The sequence below is a fragment of the Capra hircus genome, chromosome 4 (genome assembly GCF_001704415.2).
Source record: "Capra hircus breed San Clemente chromosome 4, ASM170441v1, whole genome shotgun sequence".
Lineage (NCBI taxonomy): Eukaryota > Metazoa > Chordata > Mammalia > Artiodactyla > Bovidae > Capra > Capra hircus.
The window spans coordinates 90,408,868-90,433,623 of record NC_030811.1 but is presented as its reverse complement, the minus strand read 5'-3'; positions in this window follow the sequence as shown (position 1 = coordinate 90,433,623).

Below are 24,756 nucleotides of genomic sequence, written 5' to 3'. Positions count from 1 at the left end.
ACTTACTGGAGATGTTCTAGAAGAAAACTAGAGATTCATGTTGAGGAATGATAACAGAGCTACATCCCACAACAAGCCTGCCTAGAATGTTGTGCCTGCCACAATTGGAAAGTGAAAGTGAAGTCACTCAGTCGTGTCTGACTCTTCACCACCCCATGGACTGGAGCCCACCAGGTTCCTCCGTCCATGGGATTTTCCAGGCAATAGTACCGGAGTGGGTGCCACAATCAGAAAACTGCACCCAAATGATGAGCCCCCACAGATGCCAGCTAGGGAGTCACGTTGCCTCTGCCAGAGTCTGTGCTACAAATGAATGTTTTGCCTTGTGCTACTTTCTCCACAATAAATCATTTCTGAATCAAACTTGTCATATAAGGCCACCAGAATCCAAAATGCAAGGGTATTGTGGCACTTATTATTACATTTCTTCATAGAAATAATCATTTAAATTAGAAGTAAAGGCTGAAACATGCTCTTTGGTAAGGAAGATGACTACTTCACGTTTACCTTGCTCTCTCTCAGTCTCCTCTCTACCCAGAGATGTGAAGCAGAGTTCTTTGAGCTTCTTGAATGTTCATTGGAGACAGATTATATCTCCACTAAGAGTTGTTTCTCTGCCTACCATACAGTGCCTTTTTTCTTGGCAATTATCTCCTTAAGAAGGTATTTTTAATTTACTACCATTTCTCTGTGTTTTTGTAAGTGAGAGATGAACGCTGGTTTTCAGTTGACATACCTCAGGAGTAACTTGTGTTGATTTTGTACCTAAGACAGTGACAGCTTTGTAGAGACTATCCTATAGTTGTTTGAATCATCTTTAATGAACCATGGGTGCAGTCATATTCCAAGACTGGTGTCATCAGTTGTTTCTATGCCCCTACCAGGGATCCTCATAAACATTTGGGGACATGTCTCCACTTCTTGATAACCTGTAGAATAGGGCCTGTGATTATTGCTGTTTAAGTCTTAAAGGAAAAGCTGACCTCTGAACTGTAGAACATTTGAGGTTACTTGGAGTTTCAGTTTTTAAAACAATCTAGGAGACATATACTACAATTAACACAGCTGTTTGGACATTATTAAAATCCATGTAACTAACCTGGCTTTAGATATGTCTTGTGCTGCTTCCAGTGACAGTAAGTTGCAAAACTGACTTCATCATTTCTGGGTGGAAGGGAGCATGGAATTAGTATTTTACCAGTAGTTTCAAAATTACTTCAAGTTGATGATACCAAGATGTTGAGTGCAGTAAGTTTAAAATGAAATACAATTGTCCATACAAGGCTATACATCTAGATCTATGCAAGTTCTGTACACCTACAAATTGAAAAACCCTAAAGTGATAGCTTTAGGAAGAGAAGTTATGACAAATCTAGATAGTATATTAATAAACAGAGGCATTACTTTGCCAACAAAGGTCCATATAGTCAAAGCTATGGTTTTTCTAGTAGTCATATAATGGATTTGAGAATTGAACCATAAAGAAGACTGAGCACTGATGAATTGATGCTTTCAAACTGTGTTGCTGGAAAAGACTCTTGAGAGTCCCTTGGACAGCAAGGAGATCAAACTGGCCAATCCAAAAGAAAATCAACCCTGAAAATTCATTGCAAGGACTGATGTTGAAGCTAAAGCTCCAATACTTTGGCCACCTGATACGAAGTGCCAGCCCATCAGAAAAGACCCTGACGCTGGAAAAGATTGACAGCAGAAGGAGAAGGGGACAACAGAGGAAGAAATGATTGTATGGGATCACTGACTCAGCGGACATGAACTTGAGCAAACCCTGGGAGATGGTGAAGGACAGGGAGCTCTGGCATGCTGGAGCCCACAGGCTCACAGTCAGATACAGCTGACCAACTAAATAGTAAAGCAATAGCAGCACTGGAAAATTCTGTGGTTTAAGATGGTTGTAGCTTGAAATATTGGGAAATAATATTCAAATGATGCAGAACTTTCCTTATTATAAAAGCATTCGTCTTGACTAGTAATCTGCCTTCTTGTCCAGTTCATTCAGATCATTGTCATAAATGACTAGTCCTGTCTGCCTATTAAAGGCTATTTTCTAAGACTTAGTTTCTATACAAATAGAAAATATGGTCTAAAGAAACCGAGATGCTATTCTTTTTAGAAGAATAGCATACCTTATACTCTTGTTGTGATAGTCAAAAAGAGTCCAGCTCTTTAAAAGAAAAGATTCTCCCTATGAATACATTGTTTTATATTCTAAAATCTAAGTGATCTCAGTTCAGTTCAGTCACTCAGTCATCTCTGACTCTTTGCGACCCCATGGACTGCCTGTCCATCACCATCTCCTGGAACTTACTCAACTCACGTCCATCAAGTTGGTGATGCCATCAACCATCCTATCCTCTGTCATCCCCTTCTCCTCCTGCCTTCAATCTTTCCAAGCATCAGGGTCTTTGCAGTGAGTCAGTTCTTCACATCAGGTGGCCAAACTATTGGGAGTTTCAACTTCAGCATCAGTCCTTCCAATGTATATTCAGGACTGATTTCTTTTACGAGTGACTGGTTTGATCTCTTCGCAGTCCATGGGATCCTCAAGAGTCTTCTCCAATACTACAGTTCAAGAGCATCAGTTTTTCAGCACACAGATTTCTTTATAGTCCAACTCTCACATTCACACATGACCACTGGAAAAACCATAGCTTTGACCAGATGGACCTTTATTGGCAAAGTAATGTCTCTGCTTTTTAATACGTTGTCTGGGTTTGTCATAGCTTTTCTTCCAAGGAGCAAGCATCTTTTAATTTCACGGCTGCAGTCACCATTTGAAGTGATTTTGGAGCCCAAAAAAAATGAAGTCTGTCACTGTTTCCATTGTTTCCCCATCTACTGCCATGAAGTGATGGGACTGGATGCCATGATCTTAGTTTTTTGAATGCTGAGTTTTAAGCCAACTTTTTCACTCTCCTCTTTTTCTTCATCAAGAGGCTCTTTAGTTCCTCTTTGAATTCTGCCATAAGGGTGGTGTTATCTACATATCTGAGGTTATTGATATTTCTCCCGGCAATCCTGATTCCAGCCTGTGCTTTGTCCAGCCCAGCATTTCTCACGATGTTTAGCTAAGCGGAATGACAATATACAGCCTTGATGTATTCCTTTCCCATTTTGGAACCAGTCTACTGTTCCATGTCTGGTTGTAAATGGTGCTTCTTGACCTGCATACTGACTTCTCAGGAGGCAGGTAAGGTAGTCTGGTATTCCCATCTCTTTCAGAATTTTCCACAGTTTGTTGTGATCCACACAGTCAAAGGCTTTGGCATAGTCAATAAAGCAGAAGTATATGTTTTTTTGAACTCTCTTGCTTTTTCGATGATCCAGTGGATGTTGGCAATTTGATCTCTGGTTCCTCTGTCTTTCCTAAATCCAGTTTGAACATGTGGAATTTCACAATTCACGTACTGTTGAAGCCTGGCTTGGAGAATTTTGAGCATTGCTTTGCTAGCGTGTGAGATGAGTGCAGTTGTGCAGTAGTTTGAACATTCTTTGGCACTGCATTTTTGGGGGTTGGAATGAAAACTGACCTTTTCCAATCCTGTAGCCACTACTGAGTTTCCACATTTGCTGGCATATTAAGTGTAACACTTTAATAGCATCATCTTTTAGGATTTGAAATAGTTCAGCTGGAATTCCATCACCTCCACTAGCTTATCATAGTAATGTTTTTAAGGCCCACTTGACATCACCCTCCAGGATATCTGGCTCTGCATAAATGATCATACCATTATGGCTATCCAGGTCATTAAGTCCTTTTTTACATAGTTCTTCTGTGTATTCTTGCCACCTCTTCTTAATATCTGCTGCTTCTGTTAGGTCCATACCATTTCTGTCCTTTATTGTGCCCATCTTTGCATGAAATAAATGTTCACTTGATATCACTGATTTTCTTGAAGAGATCTCTAGTCTTTCCCATTCTATTGTTTTCCTCTATTTCTTTGCATTGATCACTGAGGAAGGCTTTCTTATCTCTCTTTGGAACTCTGCATTCAGATTGGTATATTCTTCCTTTTCTCCTTGCCTTTAGCTTCTCTTCTCTTCTCAGCTATTGTAAGGTCTCCTCAGACAACCATTTTGCCTGTTTGTATTTCTTTTCATTGGGGATGGTCTTGATCACTTTCTCCTGTACAATGTCACGAACCTCCGTCCATAGTTCTTCATGCACTCTATCAGATCTAATCCTTTGAATGTATTTCTCACTTCCACTGTATAATTGTAAGGTATTTGATTTAGGTCATACCTGAATGGTCTAGGAGTTTTCCCTACTTTCTTCAATCTAAGTGATCTAAAGACTAAATATTTTTAATGGAGTTTGCGCAGAGCTTGGTCAATAGTAGATTTTCCTGATAAACTCCACATTGAGATTATTGTATTAAGGTAGACATTCTTATAAGGTCTATAGCATCAGACTCAAATGTTCAATTGAAGACCAGTATTAATTCTGATATATCTAAGTAACTTAGAAATGTTTTATACTATGAATCTTCTTGTGCAGTGCCAGAATTTGTTGGTTTGTAAATAAAAGATTATCTGTTTTCCATGCAGAGAATGAATTTATAGAGCACCCTGGTAGGCATATTTTTAAAAATTAACTAACTCACTAGACTTCCAGTACTGGTGATTGTGGAAACTATTCCACATTTTAAAAAATAAACTGAATTTTTAATTAAGACACTAGAGAGCATCCAAAGGCAAATAGCAGTCATTGGATGATTTAGTTTTGAAAAACTGCATTTGGGCAAGATAATTCTCAGTTTGCAGTTTTCTGGTCTGTAGGCACTTAACCTCCAAAGCAATGATTGTGGAAAACAGAAATAGTGTAAATTGCAATCGTACCAGCTCAAAATGTCAGAGATCAAAGTTCAGGGCTATAAAAATAGGTGGAATGTTAAAGGAAAAACCCAAGCAACAAGAGAGCTACAAAAGGACGAATACCCAAATTCTGATTATGAACTGCCAAAATCCCTGGCTGACAGTATTAATTAGGCCTCATGGGTGTCTCAAGTGACCCAGGGGGGAAGGAGAGCCCCCAAAATCAAACAGATCAAAGAAGAATTGACTCTTCCATAATAGAGGGCTTTACCTGTGAGTCTGATACTTTCTTTTATAACAACTGAACAGAGCTCTAGCAGTAGAAAGCTGAAGCCTTACAGATTTGAAGTGTACCCCCCAGACTCAAAGTATCAGAAGATGGAAGACAGGACCAAAAGAACAACCTGAAATTCCTTGTCTAAGAGACAAGGAAACCACAAAGGTGAGCCCATCCTTGCCCATCCTTGACTGATTACCAAATTATATAGATACAGTGCAGAATTCATGGAGCTATGCTGAAAAAGCACTGGTGGAAGACCAAAAGGACAGGGCAGGAACATCACTTGTTATATACAACAAGAAAGATAAGGCTTGCAGTTACTGTCTAGGCAGGTTAACTGCTTACTAAATCAAAAAATCAAGTCTTTAGAAAAATATAAGGTAAGAATTGCAGCAATATGTCATCTGTCATGTCCAATTTTCAACCAAAAATCACTAGTCAAGCAAAGAGCAATATGAGATCTATATTTAAGAAAAATGTAGTCTGTAGAAAGTGACTTCAAGTGAGCCAAGATACTGGATTTCAGATTTAAAAGCTTAAAAGCAATATCTGCATTTATATATTCAAAAATTAAAGTAACGTGTTCAAATAATTAAGTAAAAATGTAATATCAATGAGTAAACAGCAATCTCAACAGAAAACAAATCCTAAAGCTGAAAATTTTTACAAATGGAAAAATTCATTATCTGGGATCAATAGTAGATTAAAACAAAAACAGTAGTAAGCAACAAGGATCTACTGTGCAGCACAGGGAACTGTATTCAATATCTTATAATAACCTATTATGGAAAATAATCTGAAAAATATATATATATAGCTGAGTCACTTTGAACACTTGTATACCTGAAACTAACACAATATTACAAATCAACTACACTGCAATAAGTAATTTTTAAATAAAAATAAAAATAATAAAGAAAAAATAGATTAAACAATGATGAATCCATTCATTGATGTTAATAGAAATTAGGTAACTTGAAGAACAAAGAGAAAATCTTAGAACCTGTGAGACATGGCAAGTGGTGCAACATATAAAAACTGCTGTTCCATAGAGAGAAATGAGGGAAAATATTTGAAGAAATAATGGCTGAAAACTTCCCAAACTGGATAGAGAAAACAGATTCACTGGTCAGAGATGCTCAACCAAAACATAATAAACACAGAATTGCTCCCAAAAGTGTTACACTTCCAAAAGCAAGCATAAAAGAAAATCTTAAAAGCAGGTTAAAAAAAAAAAGCCATTCCATCAGGGAAACAATTATATCAGCAGTCTCTAACCTTTCTGGCACAAGGGACTGGTTTCATGGAAGACAACTTTTCCATGGACCCAGACATTGGAGAACCCTGGGTTAGATTAAGTTGTGCCCGACTCTTTGCGACCCCATGGACTGCAGCCCACCAGGCTCCTCTGTCCATGAGATTTTCCAGGCAAGGATACTGGAGTGAGTTGCCATTTCCTTCTCCAGGGGATCTTCCCAACCCAGGGATCAAACCCATGTCTCCTTCACTGCAGGCATATTCTTTAGCGACTGAGCTACAAGGGAAGCTGGGTTAGATTAAAGTTATGTAGATTAACGGCTCATGTATCATCTAAAGCCATTTCAATCAGAAGACTGTGAAATGACATATTCAGAGTGCTAAAGGAAGTTATTTTCCACTAAGAATTCTACATCCAGGAGAAAATACTTTCATAATGAAGATAAAATATATTATCAGATAAATGGATACTGAACCAAAACTGAATTAAACCAAATACACAAAACTGAATTCATCAGTAGCAGATCGGCATTTAAAAGTGCAAAAGCAATTTTCATGCTAAAGGGCAATGGTACAAGATGGCCTCACACTAGGGAAGGCTACTGACTTAAAAGATCCTCACATAAACATCCAGAGTTACGTTTGACCAAATACTTGCCACTCCATGGTCACCAAATTGACAAATACAATTAATCAGCACAAGTCTACCACTTGTCATTTGTCACTCATATGCATCTCCTTCACCATACTTAATCTCCAAATGAAGACAATGGCATGATCATAATTCTGCTTAAGATGAAACAACAATGAACCAAACACACAAACTAATAGCTCCCCCAAAAAGAGGAGGTAAAATCCTTGAGTAGTGTTGACTCTTTTTCATATTATGCAGCTTAAGTACCATAATGTAAAATTATATTTTAAAATACTTAAATATTGTGATGTAAAGTCTGTATATCTTATATCACATGATAAAGGAATAAAAAAAGGAAGAAAACCAATACTCACACAAATATATTCTGTGGGGGGCACTCCGCAGAAAGAGAGAGGCAGTGGAACTTCTCTCAGCAAAGCCGAGGGGTCCCGGGGAGAGGTGAGCCTGCTGTCGGCCAACCCAGCCCCTCGGCGAGCCAGAGACAATTAGACACGACAGGGGTTCCATCTGAGCAGTTCCACTTTATTGCCACAAACTCTTGATTTATATAGGCAAGCAGGGGGGTTTTGCGAGGGACTTTCCATAGTTGCACCAATCACGTTAAAGGTCAAATCATCATGTGCCATAGTTGCACCAATCATGTTAAAGGTCAAATCGTAATATGCCATAGTTGCACCGATCTCGTTAAAGGTCAAATCATCATGTGCCTTCACTATAACAGGAGTCTATGGTGATCACGTGCTCTCCATGTGCACGGAAATCAAGAGAGCCAATCAAAAACTGTAACATAGACCACACCCCTATCTCTTCCGCCAGGGATCATCTTAGTTTCCCACCGGAAAGCTAACCCATCTTTTTTAAGGTTTCCCATTTAGGGCCCCACAATATTCATGACGAATAAGAAGGAAATACTCATGACATTATAGTCCTTGGTTTCTGTTTACTTGTCGTACCTAGCTAGTGTTCATAACACTCTTACTACCCATTCTATATTTCCTTTGCATTTAGCAAGCACCTCAGCTGGTTTCAGTTCCACCAAGCAGGGTGACCCTAAGGGTCTGGGCCATTAATAGTACTATCTAGATTGGGCTGTTGCAGTTTTCCTATGACTCCTATACTAGTAATACTAAGAGATACCCTAGGAGATCTCCTGAATTCAAGACATACTTTTCTTTATCTCCACTGTGGAGTAGTAGGATTTTCCTTGCTGGTCAGGACCAACCACCCCAGGCAGCACATAAATTCAATTTGCCTATTGATTCATGGGCTTGAGGAACCCAAACTGGTGGAGCAGCTGTCTTAACTTCCAGTTCAGTGAAATTATTATGTATCTCCCAGTGGAAGCATTCTTCCCTTTGGAACTAAGACCTATAGGCCAGCAGAGCATAAGATCATGGTATCAGTTCAGTTCAGTTCAGTTAGGTCCCTCAGTCATGTCCGACTTTGCAACCCCATGAATCACAGCACACCAGGCCTCCCTGTCCATCACCATCTCCCAGAGTTCACTCAGACTCACGTCCATCAAGTCAATGCTGCCATCCGGCCATCTCATCTTCGGTCGCCCCCTTCTCCTCCTGCCCCCAATCCCTCCCAGCATCAGAGTCTTTTCCAGTGAGTCAACTCTTCGCATGAGGTGGCCAAAGTACTGGAGTTTCAGCTTTAGCATCATTCCTTCCAAAGAAATCCCAGGGCTGATCTCCTTCAGAATGGACTGGTTGGATCTCCTTGCAGTCCAAGGGACTCTCAAGAGTCTTCTCCAACACCACAGTTCAAAGGCATCAATTCTTCAGCGCTCAGCCTTCTTCACAGTCCAACTCTCAGATCAATACATGACCACAGGAAAAACCATAGCCTTGACTAGACGGACCTTAGTTGGCAAAGTAATGTCTCTGCTTTTGAATATGCTATCTAGGTTGGTCATAACTTTTCTTCCAAGGAGTAAGCATTGTTTAATTTCATGGCTGCAGTCACCATCTGCAGTGATTTTGGAGCCCAAAAAAATAAAGTCTGACACTGTTTCCACTGTTTCCCCATCTATTTCCCATGAAGTGATGGGACCGGCTGCCATGATCTTCGTTTTCTGAATGTTGAGCTTTAAGCCAACTTTTTCACTCTCCTCTTTCACTTTCATCAAAAGGCTTTTTAGTCCTCTTCACTTTCTGCCATAAAGGTGGTGTCATCTGCATATCTGAAGTTATTGACATTTCTCCCAGCAATCTTGATTCCAGCTTGTGTTTCTTCCAGTCCAGTGTTTCTCATGATGTACTCTGCATAGAAGTTAAATAAGCAGGGTGACAATATACAGCCTCGACGTACTCCTTTCCCTATTTGAAACCAGTCTGTGTCCAGTTCTAACTGTTACTTCCTGACCTGCATACAGATTTCTCAAGAGGCAGGTCAGGTGGTCTGGTATTCCCATATTTCTCAGAATTTTCCACAGTTTATTGTGATCGACACAGTCGAAGACTTTGGCATAGTCAATAAAGCAGAAGTAGATATTTTTCTGGAACTCTCTTGCTTTTTCCATGATCCAGCGGATATTGGCAATTTGATCTCTGGTTCCTCTGCCTTTTTTTAAACCAGCTTGAACATCAGGAAGTTCACGGTTCACATATTGCTGAGGCCTGGCTTGGAGAATTTTGAGCATTACTTTACTAGCATGTGAGATGAATGCAATTGTGTGGCAGTTTGAGCATTCTTTGGCATTGCCTTTCTTTGGGATTGGAATGAAAACTGACCTTTTCCAGTCCTGTGGCCACTGCTGAGTTTTCCAAATTTGCTGGCATATTGAGTGCAGCACTTTCACAGCATCATCTTTCAGGATTTGAAATAGCTCAACTGGAATTCCATCACCTCCACTAGCTTTGTTCATAGTGATGCTTTCGAAGGCCCACTTAACTTCACATTCCAGGATGTCTGGCTCTAGATGAGTGATCACACCATCGTGATTATCCGGGTCATGAAGATCTTTTCTGTACAGTTCGCCTGTGTATTCTTGCCACCTCTCCTTAATATCTTCTGCTTCTGTTAGGTCCATACCATTTCTGTCCTTTATTGAGCCCATCTTTGCATGAAATGTTCCCTTTGTATCTCTAATTTTCTCGAAGAGATCTCTAGTCTTTCCCATTCTATTGTTTTCCTCTATTTCTTTGCATTGATCGCTGAAGAAGGCTTTCTTATGTCTTCTTGCTATTCTTTGGAACTCTGCATTCAGATGCTTATATCTTTCCTTTTCTCCTTTGCTTTTCGCCTCTCTTCTTTTCACAGCTATTTTTAAGGCTTCCTCAGACAGCCATTTTGCTTCTTTGCATTTCTTTTCCATGGGGATGGTCTTGATCCCTGTCTCCTGTACAATGTCACGAACCTCAGTCCATAGTTCATCAGGCACTCTATCAGATCTAGGCCCTTAAATCTATTTGTTACTTCCACTGTATAATCATAAGGGATTTGATTTAGGGCATACCCAAATGGTCTAGCGGTTTTCCCTACTTTCTTCAATTTAAGTCTGAATTTGGTAATACGGAGTTCATGAACTGAGCCACAGTCAGCTCCTGGTCTTGTTTTTGTTGACTGTATAGCGCTTCTCCATCTTTGGCTGCAAAGAATGTAATCAATCTGATTTCGGTGTTGACCATCTGATGATGTCCATGTGTAGAGTCTTCTCTTGTGTTGTTGGAAGAAGGTGTTTGCTATGACCAGTGCATTTTCTTGGCAAAACTCTATTAGTCTTTCCCCTGCTTCATTCTGCATGCCAAGGCCAAATTTGCCTGTTACTCCAGGTGTTTCTTGGCTTCCTACGTTTGCATTCCACTCCCCTATAATGAAAAGGACATCTTGTTTGGCTGTTAGTTCTATAAGGTCTTGTAGGTCTTCATAGAACCATTCAACTTCAGCTTCTTCAGCATTACTGGTTGGGGCATAGACTTGGATTACTGTGATATTGAAAGGTTTGCCTTGGAAATAAACAGAGATCATTCTGTCGTTTTTGAGATTGCATCCAAGTACTGCATTTTGGACTCTTTTGTTGACCATGATGGCTACTCCATTTCTTCTGAGGGATTCCTGCCTGCAGTAGTAGATATAATGGTCATCTGAGTTAAATTCACCCATTCCAGTCCATTTTAGTTCGCTGATTCCTAGAATGTCGACGTTCACTCTTGCCATCTCCTGTTTGACCACTTCCAGTTTGCCTTGATTCATGGACCTGACATTCCAGGTTCCTATGCAATATTGTTCTTTACAGCATTGGACCTTGCTTCTATCACCAGTCACATCCACAGCTGGGTTTTGTTTTTGCTTTGGCTCCATCCCTTCATTCTTTCTGGAGTTATTTCTCCACTGATCTCCAGTAGCATATTGGGCACCTACTGACCTGGGGAGTCCCTCTTTCAGTATCCTATCATTTTGCCTTTTCATACTGTTCACGGGGTTCCAAGGCAAGAATACTGAAGTGGTTTGCCATTCCCTTCTCCAGTGGACCACCTTCTGTCAGACCTCTCCACCATGACCCACCCGTCTTGAGTTGCCCATGGGCATGGCTTAATTTCATTGAGTTAGAAAAGGCTGTGGTCCTAGTGTGATTAGACTGACTAGTTTTCTGTGAGTATGGTTTCAGTGTGTCTGCCCTCTGATGCCCTCTTGCAATAACCATCTTCATTGGGTTTCTCTTACCTTGGGCGTGGGGTATCTCTTCACAGCTGCTCCAGCAAAGTGCAGCTGCTGCTCCTTACCTTGGATAAAGGGTATCTCCTCACTGCTGCCCTTCCTGACTTTCAATGTGTGATATCTCCTCTAGACCCTCCTGTGCCCACGCAGCCACTGCTTCTTGGCTCCTTGGACATGGGATTGCTCCTTCCAGCTGCTGCCCCTGACCTCGGAGGCGGGGTAGCTCCTCTCGGCCGCCGCCCCTGGTTCAAACGCAGGGTAGCTCCTCCCAGCCACTGCCCCTGACCTCGGACATGGGGTAACTCCTCTTGACCGCCACCCTTCAGGCGTGAGGTCCTCCCAGCTTCTGCCCCTGACCTCAGACGTGGGTTAGCTTCTCTCACCCGTGCTTAGTGTGCTGGTCGCAGCCACCCACACTTAGTGCGCCGGTTGCAGCCGCTAGGTTGGTTTATTTCTCTCACTTCGTTCTTGTCTTATTGTAACAATGATTTGGAATGACAGACTAATTACAGTCCAAGCAGGCAAGATTTCTCAGTTCCTGTTTTGTTGTTATAAGGATTTGAAACAACATGGGCCACTTCATCAGGTAACTTACTTGTGCTTTCAGGGTCTGCTTGGGCCTGATGACGTATATACTACTTCCATTTGATGATGGAATGTTGCTGTACATAACCAACTGTATGGTTTGCTCAGTCAGATATCAATATCAATTTTTTGATGAACAGTTCAAGTTGCATAGTAACTATGGTGGCCCACAGTTAAGTGTTCAGTCTCTACTAAGACTCAGTAGCTAACCAAGAACTCTTTCCCAAAAGGAGAGAAGTTATCAGCAGAGAATGGCAGGACTTTAGTCTAAAATCCTGAGAGTCTGTGTTGTGAATCGTCAATAGGGCCTGCCTGCTAAAAGCTCAAAACAGCATCCCTGCCTACCTACTACACACTCTTCACGCACTCTTGGATCTGCTGGACCTTAGTGGCAGAGCGGTTGGCACCTGGACCTGGTACAGAGGCTTCTCTTGTTCCAGCCCCTACTCACAACTTTTCAGATCACTTATTTTTTTAATTTATTTATTTTAATTGGAGGGTTATTACTTTTCAATATTGTGGTGGTTTTTGCCATACATCGACATGAGTCAGCCTTGGATGCACATATGTCCTCCATCCTGAACCCACCTCACACCGCGCTTCCCACCCCGTCAGCAGCTTTGAGTGCTCTGCTTCATGCATTGAGCTTGCACTGGTCATCTGTTTTACATATGGTAATATACATTTCAATGCTCTTTTGTCATATCATCCTACCCTTGCCTTCTCCCACCCAGTCCAAAAGTCTGTTATTTACATCAGTGTCTCTTTTGCTGCCTTGCATATAGGATCATCATTACTGTCTAAACTCCATATATATGCATTCAGTTCAGTTCAGTTCAGTTGCTCAGTCGTGTCCGACTCTTTGTGACCCCATGAATCGCATCACGCCAGGCCTCCCTGTCCATCACCAACTCCCGGAGTTCATTCAGATTCATGTCCATCGAGTCAGTGATGCCATCCAGCCATCTCGTCCTCTGTCACCCCCTTCTGCCCCCAGTGCCCCCCAGCATCAAAGTCTTTTCCAATGAGTCAACTTTTCGCATGAGGTGGCCAAAGTACTAGCGTTTCAGCTTTAGCATCATTCCTTCCAAAGAAATCCCAGGGCTGATCTCCTTCAGAATGGACTGGTTGGATCTCCTTGCAGTCCAAGGGACTCTCAAGAGTCTTCTCCAACACCACAGTTCAAAAGCATCAATTCTTCGGCGCTTAGCCTTCTTCACAGTCCAACTCTCACATCCATACATGACTACTGGAAAAACAATAGCCTTGACTAGACAGACCTTAGTCAGCAAAGTAATGTCTCTGCTTTTGAATATGCTATCTAGGTTGGTCATAACTTTTCTTCCAAGGAGTAAGTGTCTTTTAATTTCATGGCTGCAGTCACCATCTGCAGTGATTTTGGAGCCCCCAGAAATAAACTCTGACACTGTTTCCACTGTTTCCCCATCTATTTCCCATGAAGTGATGGGACCAGATGCCATGATCTTCGTTTTCTGAATGTTGAGCTTTAAGCCAACTTTTTCACTCTTCTCTTTCACTTTCATCAAAAGGCTTTTTAGCTCCTCTTCACTTTCTGCCATAAGGGTGGTGTCATCTGCATATCTGAGGTTATTGATATTTCTCCTGGCAATCTTGATTCCAGCTTGTGTTTCTTCCAGTCCAGCGTTTCTCATGATGTACTCTGCATATAAGTTAAATAAGCAGGGTGACAGTATACAGCCTTGACGTACTCCTTTTCTTACTTGGAACCAGTCTGTTGTTCCATGTCCAGTTCTAACTGTTGCTTCCTGAACATACTGTATTGGTGTTTCTCTTTCTGACTAACTTCACTCTGTATAATAGGCTCCAGTTTCATGCACCTCATTAGAACTGACTCAAATGTGTTCTCTTTTATAGCCGAGTAATATTCTATTGTGTATATGTACCACAACTTCCTTATCCATTCATCTGCCAATGGACATCTAGGTTGCTTCCATGTCCTAGCTATTGTGAACAGTGCTGCAATGAACATTTGGGTACGTGCATCTCTTTCAGTTCTGGTTTCCTTGGTGTGTATGCCCAGCAGTGGAATTGCTGGGTCATATGGCAGTTCTTTTTCCAGTTTTTTAAGGAATCTCCACTGGCTATCCAGTTTGCATTCCCACCAACAGTGTAAGAGAGTTTCTTTTTCTCCACACCCTCTCCAGCATTTATTGTTTGTATACTATTTGATGGTGGCCATTCTGATTGGTGTGAGGTGATCCCTCATTGTGGTTTAATTTGCATTTCTCTAATAATGAGTGAGAAACGCTGGACTAGAAGAAACACAAGCTGGAATCAAGATTGCCGGGAGAAATATCAATAACCTCAGATATGCAGATGACACCACCCTTATGGCAGAAAGTGAAGAGGAGCTAAAAAGCCTCATGATGAAAGTGAAAGAGGAGAGCCAAAGAGTTGGCTTAAAGCTCAATATTCAGAAAACTAAGATCATGGCATCTGGTCCCATCACTTCATGGGAAATAGATGGGGAAACAGTGGAAATAGTGTCAGGGTTTATTTTTGGGGGCTCCAAAATCACTGCAGATGGTGACTGCAGCCATGGAATTAAAAGACGCTTACTCCTTGGAAGAAAAGTTATGACCAACCTAGATAGTATATTCAGAAGCAGAGATATTACTTTGCCGACTAAGGTCCATCTAGTCAAGACTATGGTTTTTCCAGTAGTCATGTATGGATGTGAGAGTTGGACTGTGAAGAAAGCTGAGCCCTGAAGAATTGATGCTTTTGAACTGTGGTGTTGGAGAAGACTCTTGAGAGTCACTTGGACTGCAAGGAGATCCAACCAGTCCATTCTGAAGGAGATCAGCCCTGGGATTTCTTTGGAAGGAATGATGCTAAAGCTGAAACTCCAGTACTTTGGCCACCTCATGCAAAGAGTTGACTCACTGGAAAAGACTCTGATGCTGGGAGGGATTGGGGGCAGCAGGAGAAGGGGACGACCAAGGATGAGAAGGCTGGATGGCATCACGGACTCGATGGACATGAGTCTGAGTGAACTCCAGGAGATGGTGATGGACAGCGAGGCCTGGCGTGCTGCAGTTCATGGGGTCGCAAAGAGTCGGACACAACTGTGCGAGTGAACTGAACTGAACTCAACTGAATAATGAGTGATGTTGAGCATTTTTTCATGTATTTATTTGCCATCTGTATGTCTTCTTTGGAGAAATATCTGTTTAGCTTTTTGGCCCACTTTTTGTTTGGGAGTTCTTTTATTCTGATATTAATTGTGCTGCTTTTATATTTTGGAGGATAATTCTTTGTCAGTTGCTCCATTTGTTATTATTTTCTCCCATTTCAAAGGCTGACTTTTCACTTTGCTTATAGGTTCCTTCGTTGTGCAAAAGACTTTAAATTTGAATAAGTCCCATTTGTTTATTTTTGTTTTTATTTCTATTACTCTGGGAGGTGGGTCATAGAGGTTCTTGCTGTGATTTATGTCATAGAGTGTTCTGCCTATGTTTTCCTCTAAGAGTTTTATAGTTTCTAGTCTTGCATTTGGGTCTTTAATCCATTTTGAGTTTATCTTTGTGTATGGTGTGAGAAAATGTTCTAGTTTCAGTCTTTTACACATGGTTGACCAGTTTTCCCAGCACCACTTGTTAAAGAGAATATCTTTTTTCCATTGTATATTTTTGCCTCCTTTGTCAAAGATAAGGTGTCCATAGGTGCATGGATTTATCTCTTGGCTTTCTATCTTGTTCCATTGATCTATATTTCTGTCTTTGTGCCAGTACCATACTGTCTTGATGACTATAGCTTTGTAGTATAGTCTGAAGTCAGGAAGATTGATTCTTCCAGTTACATTCTTCTTTCTCAAGATTTCTTTGGCTATTTGAGGGTTTTTTGTGTTTCTATACAAACTGAAATTATTTGTTCTAGTTCTGTATTGGTAGCTTGATAGAGATTGTGTTGAATCTATAGATTGCTTTGGGTAGGATACTCATTTTCACTATATTGATTCTTCCAATCCACAAACATGGTATATTTCTCCATCTATTGGTGTCATCTTTGATTTCTTTCATCAGTGTTTTATAGTTTTCTATATATGGGTCTTTTGTTTGTTTGCTGCTACTGCTGCTAAATCGCTTCAGTCGTGTCCGACTCTGTGTGACTCCAGAGACTGCAGCCCTCCAGACTCCCCCATCCCTGGGATTCTCAAGGCAAGAACACTGGAGTGGGTTGCCATTTCCTTCTCCAATGTATGAGAGTGAAAAGTGAAAGTAAAGTCGCTCAGTCGTGTCTGACTCTTAGCGACCCCATGGACTGTAGTCCACCAGGCTCCTCCATCCATGGGATTTTCCAGGCAAGAGTACCGGAATGGGGTTGTTTAGGTAAATTTATTCCTAAACATTTTATTGGTTTTGTTGCAGTGGTGAATGAGATTGTTTCCTTAATTTCTCTTTCTGTTTTTTCATCATTAGTGTATAGGAATGCAAGGCCTTTCTGTGTATTAATTTTATATCCTGCAACTTTGCTATATTCATTGATTAGCTCTAGTAATTTTCTGGTGATCTCTTTAGGGTTTTATATGTAAAGGATCATGTCATCTGCAAACACTGAGAGCTTTACTTCTTGTTTTCTTATCTGGATTCCTTTTATTTCCTCTTTCTTCTCTGATTGCTGTGGCTAGTACTTTCAAAACTATGTTGAATAGTAGTGGTGAGAGTGGGCATCCTTGTCTTATTCCTGATTTTACAGGAAATGCTTTCAGTTTTCACCACTGAGGATAATGTTTGCTGTGGGTTTATCATATATGACTTTTATTATGTTGAGGTATGTTCCTTCTATGTCTGCTTTCTGGAGAGTTTTGATCATAAATGGGTGTTGAATTTTGTCAAAGGCTTTTCTCTGCATCTGTTGAAATAATCATATGGTTTTTATCTTTCAATTTGTTACTATGGTGTATCACATTGATTGATTTGCAAATATTGAAGAATTCTTGCATCCCTGGGATAAAGCCCACTTGGTCATGATATATGATCTTTTAAACATGCATTTTAATATTCTGTTTGCTAGAATTTTGTTGAGGATTTTTACATCTATGTTCAACAATGATATTGGCCTGTAGTTTTCTTTGTTTGTGGCATCTTTGTCTAGTTTTGGTATTAGGGTGATAGTGGCCTCAGAATGTGTTTGGGAGTTTACCTTCCTCTGCAGTTTTCTGGAACAGTTTGAGTAGGATAGGTGTTAGCTCTTCTCTAAATTTTTAGTAGAATTCCCCTTGAAGATTGGAAGATTGAAGATTGGAAGATTTTTTATTACAGTTTCGATTTCAATACTTGTGATGGATCTTTAAGATTTTCTATTTCTTCTTGGTTCAGTTTTGAAAGATTATACTTTTCTAAAAATTTGTCCATTTCTTCCAAGTTGTCCATTTTATTGGCATGTAATTGCTCATAGTAGTCTCTTATGATCTTTTGTATTTCTGTATTATCTGTTGTGTTTTCTGCATTTTCACTTCTAATTTTATTGATTTGATTCTTCTCTCTTTTATTCTTGATGAGTCTGACTAATGGTTTTGGTTTGTCTATTTTATTTATCTTCTCAAAAAACCAGCTTTTGGTTTTGTTGATTTTTGCTATAGTCTTCTTCATTTCTTTTTCATTTATTTCTGTTCTGATTTTTATAATTTCTTTCCTTCTGCTAACTTTGGGGTTCTTCTTTTCTTCTTTTTCTAGTTGCTTTAGGTGTGAAGTTAGGTTGTCTGTTCCATGTTTTTCTTGTTTCTTGAGGTAGGCTTGTATTGCTATACACCTCCCTCTTTGCACTGCTTTTATTGAATCCCATATGTTTTTGAGTCATTGTGTTTTTATTTTCATTTGTTCCTATGCATATTTTGATGTCCTTTTTTATTTCTTCTGGATCTGTTGGTTATTCAGAAACATGTTGTTTAGCCTCCATATGCTTTAAGTAAGCCAGAGCAACACACCCAAATGAGGAATATGTTGTCTCCAAAATTTAAAGAATTCCACTAGGCATTGTGCCCCTTTCTTGGTTGTAGGAGGAGCCAGATGTAACAACTTATCCTTTACATTAGAAGGAATATCTTGACATGCCCCACACCACTGGACCCCTATAAATTTTACTGAGGTAGAAGGTTTCTAAATTTTAGCTGGATTTATTTCTCACCCTTTGGTACATAAATATTTTACCAATAAATCTAGAGTAGTTGCTACTTCTTGCTCCTTCTTGCTCCAGTCATCATAATGTTACCAGTATAATGTACCAATGTGATATTTTGTGAAAGGGAAAGGCAATCAATATCTCTGTGAACTAAGTTATAATATAGGCCTGGAGAGCTGTTATCTCTCTGAGGTAGGACAGTGAAGGTATATTTTTGGCCTTGCTTTGTGAAAGAAAACTGCTCTGGTAGCCTCTGTCAGCAGGTATGGAGAAAACATGGTTTACCAGTTCAAAAGCTATAATATATATCACTTACCATGGGATGTGTTAATTAGCTCAAGAAATGAAACCACATCTGGTGCAGCAGTCGCAGTTGGAGTCTCCAGCTGGTTAAGCTTATGAGAATCCGCTGTCATTCTCTAAGATCCTTCTGTCTTCTTTCCCGGCCAAATAGGCGACTTTAATGGGAATGTGGTGGGAATCACCAGCCTTACATCCTTTAAGTCCTTGATGGTGACATTAATCTCTGCAGTCCCTGTATGAATGATTATTGATTTTGGTCTACTATTTTCCTTGTAATAGTCCTTACTCCACAGGTCATAATGGCCCCACTATAGTAGTCCTCACCCCAAAGCTCAGGGAACAAATGAGATTCTGCCATTTGCTGAGTATGTCTATTTCAGTTATGCATTCCATTGAGTAGTAGTATGAATAGGTTCAAGGACCCACTGGGTCCACTTTGAAATGGACCTGGGCTGAAACTCCATTGATCACTGACCTCCATTAGCCCATACTTTGACCGTTGGACAACAGTGATCTTTCAGGTCTCCTAGGATTCGTGTCAGTTCAGAGCTAGCATCCATGTGTTCCCAAAAGTTCTGAGTACTTCTTTTTCCTCAGTGTACATTTATCCTAATAAAAGGTTATAGGTCACTATGGGGAAATGCTGGAGAAAAGATTAATGGCATACACTTTTAGCAGCATACGTCCTCAAGGAAGCCTCTCTCTCTTTCATTTAAGGGGTTCTGGGTCTGTAAACTGGCAAAAGTCTGGAAATTGACTGAGTGACCTTGACTTTGTTTTTTGATTCAGTTGAGACTTTTGCTCACTTGACCTAGAACTTTTTGGCTCATATAGATTAAGGATTTAGTAAGCTTTCTATCTGTTTCGCTTCTAGGAATACCATGATCAACTGGCCCACCCCATAGGTCTATGGAAGTCAAACTATTCCTCTTACTGCTTTGACTCTGCTGTTCATTATGATAACCATGCCCATCTTGCCTTTGGCAGTTGAGTATAACCACTTGGCCCCTGCATCCCAGGATCCAGTCTTACCATTGCATTTAGATTTCTCATTTCATTGATGGCAGTATCCATTGTAAGGTCTGACCTTTAGAGAAGAGCAGTCACAGAGCTCTTCAAGAATGCTAGCACTCCCCTCACAAATTTATTTCTCAAAGTTGTGCCTTGAGAGGGTATGCCTTCTGAACCCTCCCAGGGTGAGTAAGTTGGTTTTAAATGATAAATCCAGTCTAACATTCCAGTCTTTCTAAGATTTTGAATCTCTTCCTCTACACTAAACAAAGGCAGATCTGGCATTTCTAATTTGCTTACTATAGACCACCTTTTGGTCCGTATTTTAGCCAGTCATCCAAACTGTTAGAACCCTTTCTGACTCTTTGAGCTGCAACAGTAAATGCAGAATTTTTGCTTAATGAGGCTTCCCTGGTGACTCAGTGATAAAAGAATCCACCTGCCAATGAAGGGGACACAGGGCCAATCCCTGGTCTGGGAAGATCCCACGTGCTACAGAACAACTAAACCCTTGTACCACAGCTATTGAGCCTGTGCCCTAGAGCCCAGGAAGCACAACTTCTGAAGCACGCCTGCCCTGGAGTCTGTACTCTGCAATAAGAGAAGCCACTGCAACGAAAAGTCCACATACTGCAACATAGAGTAGCCCCCACTCACCACAACTAGAAAAGAGCACTTGCAGCAACAAAGACCAGCACAGCCAAATAAATAAATAAAGAATTTCTGCTTAATGAGTCCATATCAATAACTTTCAGCAGCATTCACACCCTGGCTGCTCAAAACACTTTTCATCATGCTTTTTAAAAGTTTCCTGGGCCACGGAAAGGAATGGCCCCTAGAGAGGAGAATGAGGACTAAGCAAGGCGTAGGGACCAGACGTCCAATATGGGAAACCAATGAGAGATGTTCCCCTCCTATCAGTAGGTGGTGTTCTCTCTGCTAGTTAGCAGGCGGATCATAGGGAACCTTCTTGGGCCTATCAACTGATGGGTGCCAGGTGGACTGGGTCACTAATTCACTCTCTTTGGCTTCCTGACCCTGGCACAGGCCCCACTGTGACCTGCTGGATTGGAGGCTGGAGAGTCTCTAGGTATTGACTCTACTCAATACATGTGATCCTTTAAAATCCTGGCTCCATCCCAAGTTAAATTCACTTTGTCGCTCCTCTGTCTTCCCACTGCTACCATCTGACAGATTTAGGTCATCTTCATGTAGCAAGGACCATAAAATAAGCACTCTACCTGTCATGTAGATATTCAAGAATTTTTTTAAAAAAATTCACACTTCAACTGTGGCTTTTGAAACTCAACAACCAAAGATTTGACTACTTTTTTCTTGGTTCTTTTGTGCCAGCACATCAAGAGGCAGTAGGTCCCTAAAATATAGCTCTCAGCAGCAATGGTCACTCACCAAATACCAGGAAAATGACAACCATTCATATACCAAAATAGTATCTTACTAAAGTAAGAAAGCAAGCTAAGGAGTAGAGTCCTGGGAAACCCCAATATTTAAAGGTCTGGTGGATAGGGAGTAAGAATGGGCTCTTGAACATCAGAGAAGTAATATATCAGGAACAAGATCAGCAGTGTCTGTGCCATAAAGATGTAAGGCAAAGGTTTTTGCAGGCCATTTGCCTTAGTTATGAAGTCTTTGTCAAGCTCTGTTTCTGAGGAGGCAGCATGGAACTTGAAATCAGAGGGATATGAGTTTCAGTCTTAGCTGCACTCCCTACTCAGCACATGTGTGACCTTGGACAAGTGACTCAGCCTTGCATCCACCAGTTCCTCTTTGTGCTGATGTTTAAAAATGCTTTAGTGATTATCAGAGTGCCATTTCAAGGACACCAGTACCAGAATCACAGGGAAACCTCTTAGAAATGCAACTTCTTGAGCCCTATCCCATATTTACGATAGCAGAAACTCTGAGGGTGGACCCAGCAATGTCTTTCTGACCATGTCTCCCAGGTGTCTGTGATCATACTAAAGGTCAAGAACTACGACTCTGTAAAATTTATTGAGGAGGAAAACAGAATCAAATACAAAGAAGGGAGAACAGTACTGCTAACATGTGGTAGACTTTGCTTGTTGCCTTTCTGCCTTCAATCCAGCCCTCACTTTGGTCTTTCTGTGTAACATGCTAATCTTTTCCCTTGTTTCTCAGCCATCCTCTCCCTCCTTCTTGTCCCCATTCCATCACAAAGGAATACTCTCACGCACTTACTTAACCCTCCTAGGCCAATTACTGATAATGTGGTCCACATGGTGATGAAAGAGCCAATTAGTGCAAATGCATTTTCTTTTTACTGAACAGAAAAGAGCTAACTGGCTATTTAAAGTCACGCAGGAACCTCCACACACAAAGCCAATTATTTGGCTGAATTTTTCACTTTCCTTTGCTTATATTGGTGCTGTGTAGACAAAACCTCAACTAATTACTCCATAGGTTTCTGGCTCTAACAGTATCAACAGAATATAAAAGTCATATATTTGAAGATGTAGCCAAATGAGGTTCCCACGAAGAGGAAATAAGCAACAACTTTTCCCTAAATTTGGGCCCGTATTTATTTCTAGTAAAAGCTTATAATGAAAATCGCTATGTGCACTTGCTGACAAACACACTGAAATGAACAGAGCATCATTATTTGGCACAATACAGGTTTTGCTCCATGGCTTTTTGCACCAGCATTTTCATCCTTTACCAGAACTTTGCTTTGCTAATCACTAGATTGATAGAAGTAAATGTGGAGGATCAGGAAGAAAGAAAAAACTTGAAAACAAATAGTCAAATGCTGCATTTTTATCAAGCCAATTGCTTTATTAATAGTGCATCTTCATTCATTTTAAAACCAAAATTTAAGTGTACGGAAGAAAGCTCTCCTTCTAAGCTACTTGTACTGGAAATTAAACTGTCACAATTTAGACAGATTTCATTAGGGAGATTATGTACAATCAAGTATCAGTTCTGCTTGGGCCATTGCCAAGGAGCCTCAAAAATATTGTCAGGAGCATGTTGTGCTATGATATTTGGAGTTTTATCTCTGTCAGCGTCTCTCTAGTTTCAGATGCCTTTAGCAATGATGGACTTATCAATCTTCATCTCATCTCTCTTAGGTCTGTTTTCAAACTCCCCTCAGTGGCGACACTGACTCCTCTCCTTGAAGGGTCAGCTGGCTGCACTTCTGCCATTCTTGACTCAAAGCAAAGAGGATTTAAACAGCCTTTTATCCCAGTACTAATACCTGGGCCCTGTGGCTCTCTCGAATGAAAATTTTAGCATAGGGAAAATACAAGAGGACTTTTACTTAAATTTGGGCCAATATTTATGGACTCAGTCCTGGGCTGCTGATAAATTTGCTTTTTCTCTTCTTTATTTTCCTTTGTTGTTATTGCCATTACCATTGTACACTATAAGGTTTGCTGTGTTTCAGGCACCATTGACTAAACCCCCATTGTAAGATTACAAGTGGGGTCCCCAAAATTCAACTCTGTAAAATGTGAATTTCTTTATTGAAAGATTGATTAAATGATCTCAGTCAGCCTGCATCAGAGCCAAGCAGCCTGGAGTTCCAGGGCCCAGGAGATAGTTGCCAATAGCATTGCATCTGAAATATGCAATATTATGGGGCTTGCTTCTATTTTTACACATAATATCTCACTTAATTTACATTAAAATCCTGTAAGAAAGATAGGACTGTTATTCCCATTTGACAGATGAGAATGTCACAATTTAGAGGGGTCAGGCAGCTTTCCCATGGGCACAGGTCACTGTCATTTGTATCTCTAGCTCAAATATGGCTCACTGAAGTGCCCTAGCTTTTATCCACCATGTTATAATTTCCTGCATTTGTCACTCTCCTTAAAGGCTGCAAGCCTTACCCTGAACCCAAGCCTAGTGTAAACTGAAGGCAGACTTTTCTGATATCACCAACAGCCCCCAAAACTCAGAACATTGCCTCCTCTTCTACCCCACTGTCAAAATCTGTCTCCATGGTTAAGACCGCACAACCTCTTCCAGGAACAATCCACCTCCCATGTTAGGTGTGGCTTGAGTCACAGTGGGTGGTGCTGGCACATAAACCATGCAACTTTAAGCCAAGTAATGTGGCCTGTCTGACCTCAGCTTGCTCTTCTGCCAAATGAACATAATGATAATGGTCATGTACTTTTGTCATGTAAATGACAGTGTAGATGTAAAACCCCTGCACTAATACCTAGATGCTCAATCGATAAAGGGTACCATCCTTTCTTTGGCCGGTGCAGCTACTTGTGCACAGTTCACTAGGCTTATCTCCCAGCTTTCAGTTGCTGGCTGAGTATCATGCTAGCCTTGAGCTTTTTCTTTGAATGTGTTTATTCTTTGCTACTAGGAAAAACCACCACCCAAGAGATAAAATAGGCCATCATTGTTAATATAGTTTCTGTTCTCTATCATAACATTGACTTTTAGAAAATATTCTGGTGGGGTTTCTTTGAGGGGATAGGTGAGGAAAAGAACCAATATTCTCTTTTGACAGCTTTAACATATGACTTAAAATTTAGTAAAATCTTCAAATGTTTATCTGCCAGGAAAGCCTTCTCTCTTCCCCTCCCACTTTCCATATCTCTCTGGTTTCTCTTCCTTTTTGGGTTGTTTTGGTGAAGGTGATTCAGTTGGAACCTCCTAGACTCAAATAGGTAGAAAGATTCCAAGATTCCAGGGTATCAGTTCTCTCTGATGGTTGTAAAGGTCCATTTGATCCCCCATTAAGCAAAATCATGACTCTTTATTTCAACGAAGCATAGTGTTAAGATTCTTTTATGGGCCCTAATCTTACAGGGATGCTGGTGTAGTGATATGAATGAAAGGTGTTTCTCTATAATTCTTATGTGCCCTGGGAAATATTCAGCTTCTAAAATGCATTTCTCAGAGATCAGAAACAGAGAAGAGGGAAAAGAAAATTAGGAAAAGGGAGACAGTTCAGTTCAGTCGCTCAGTTGTGTCCAACTCTTTGTAACCCCATGGA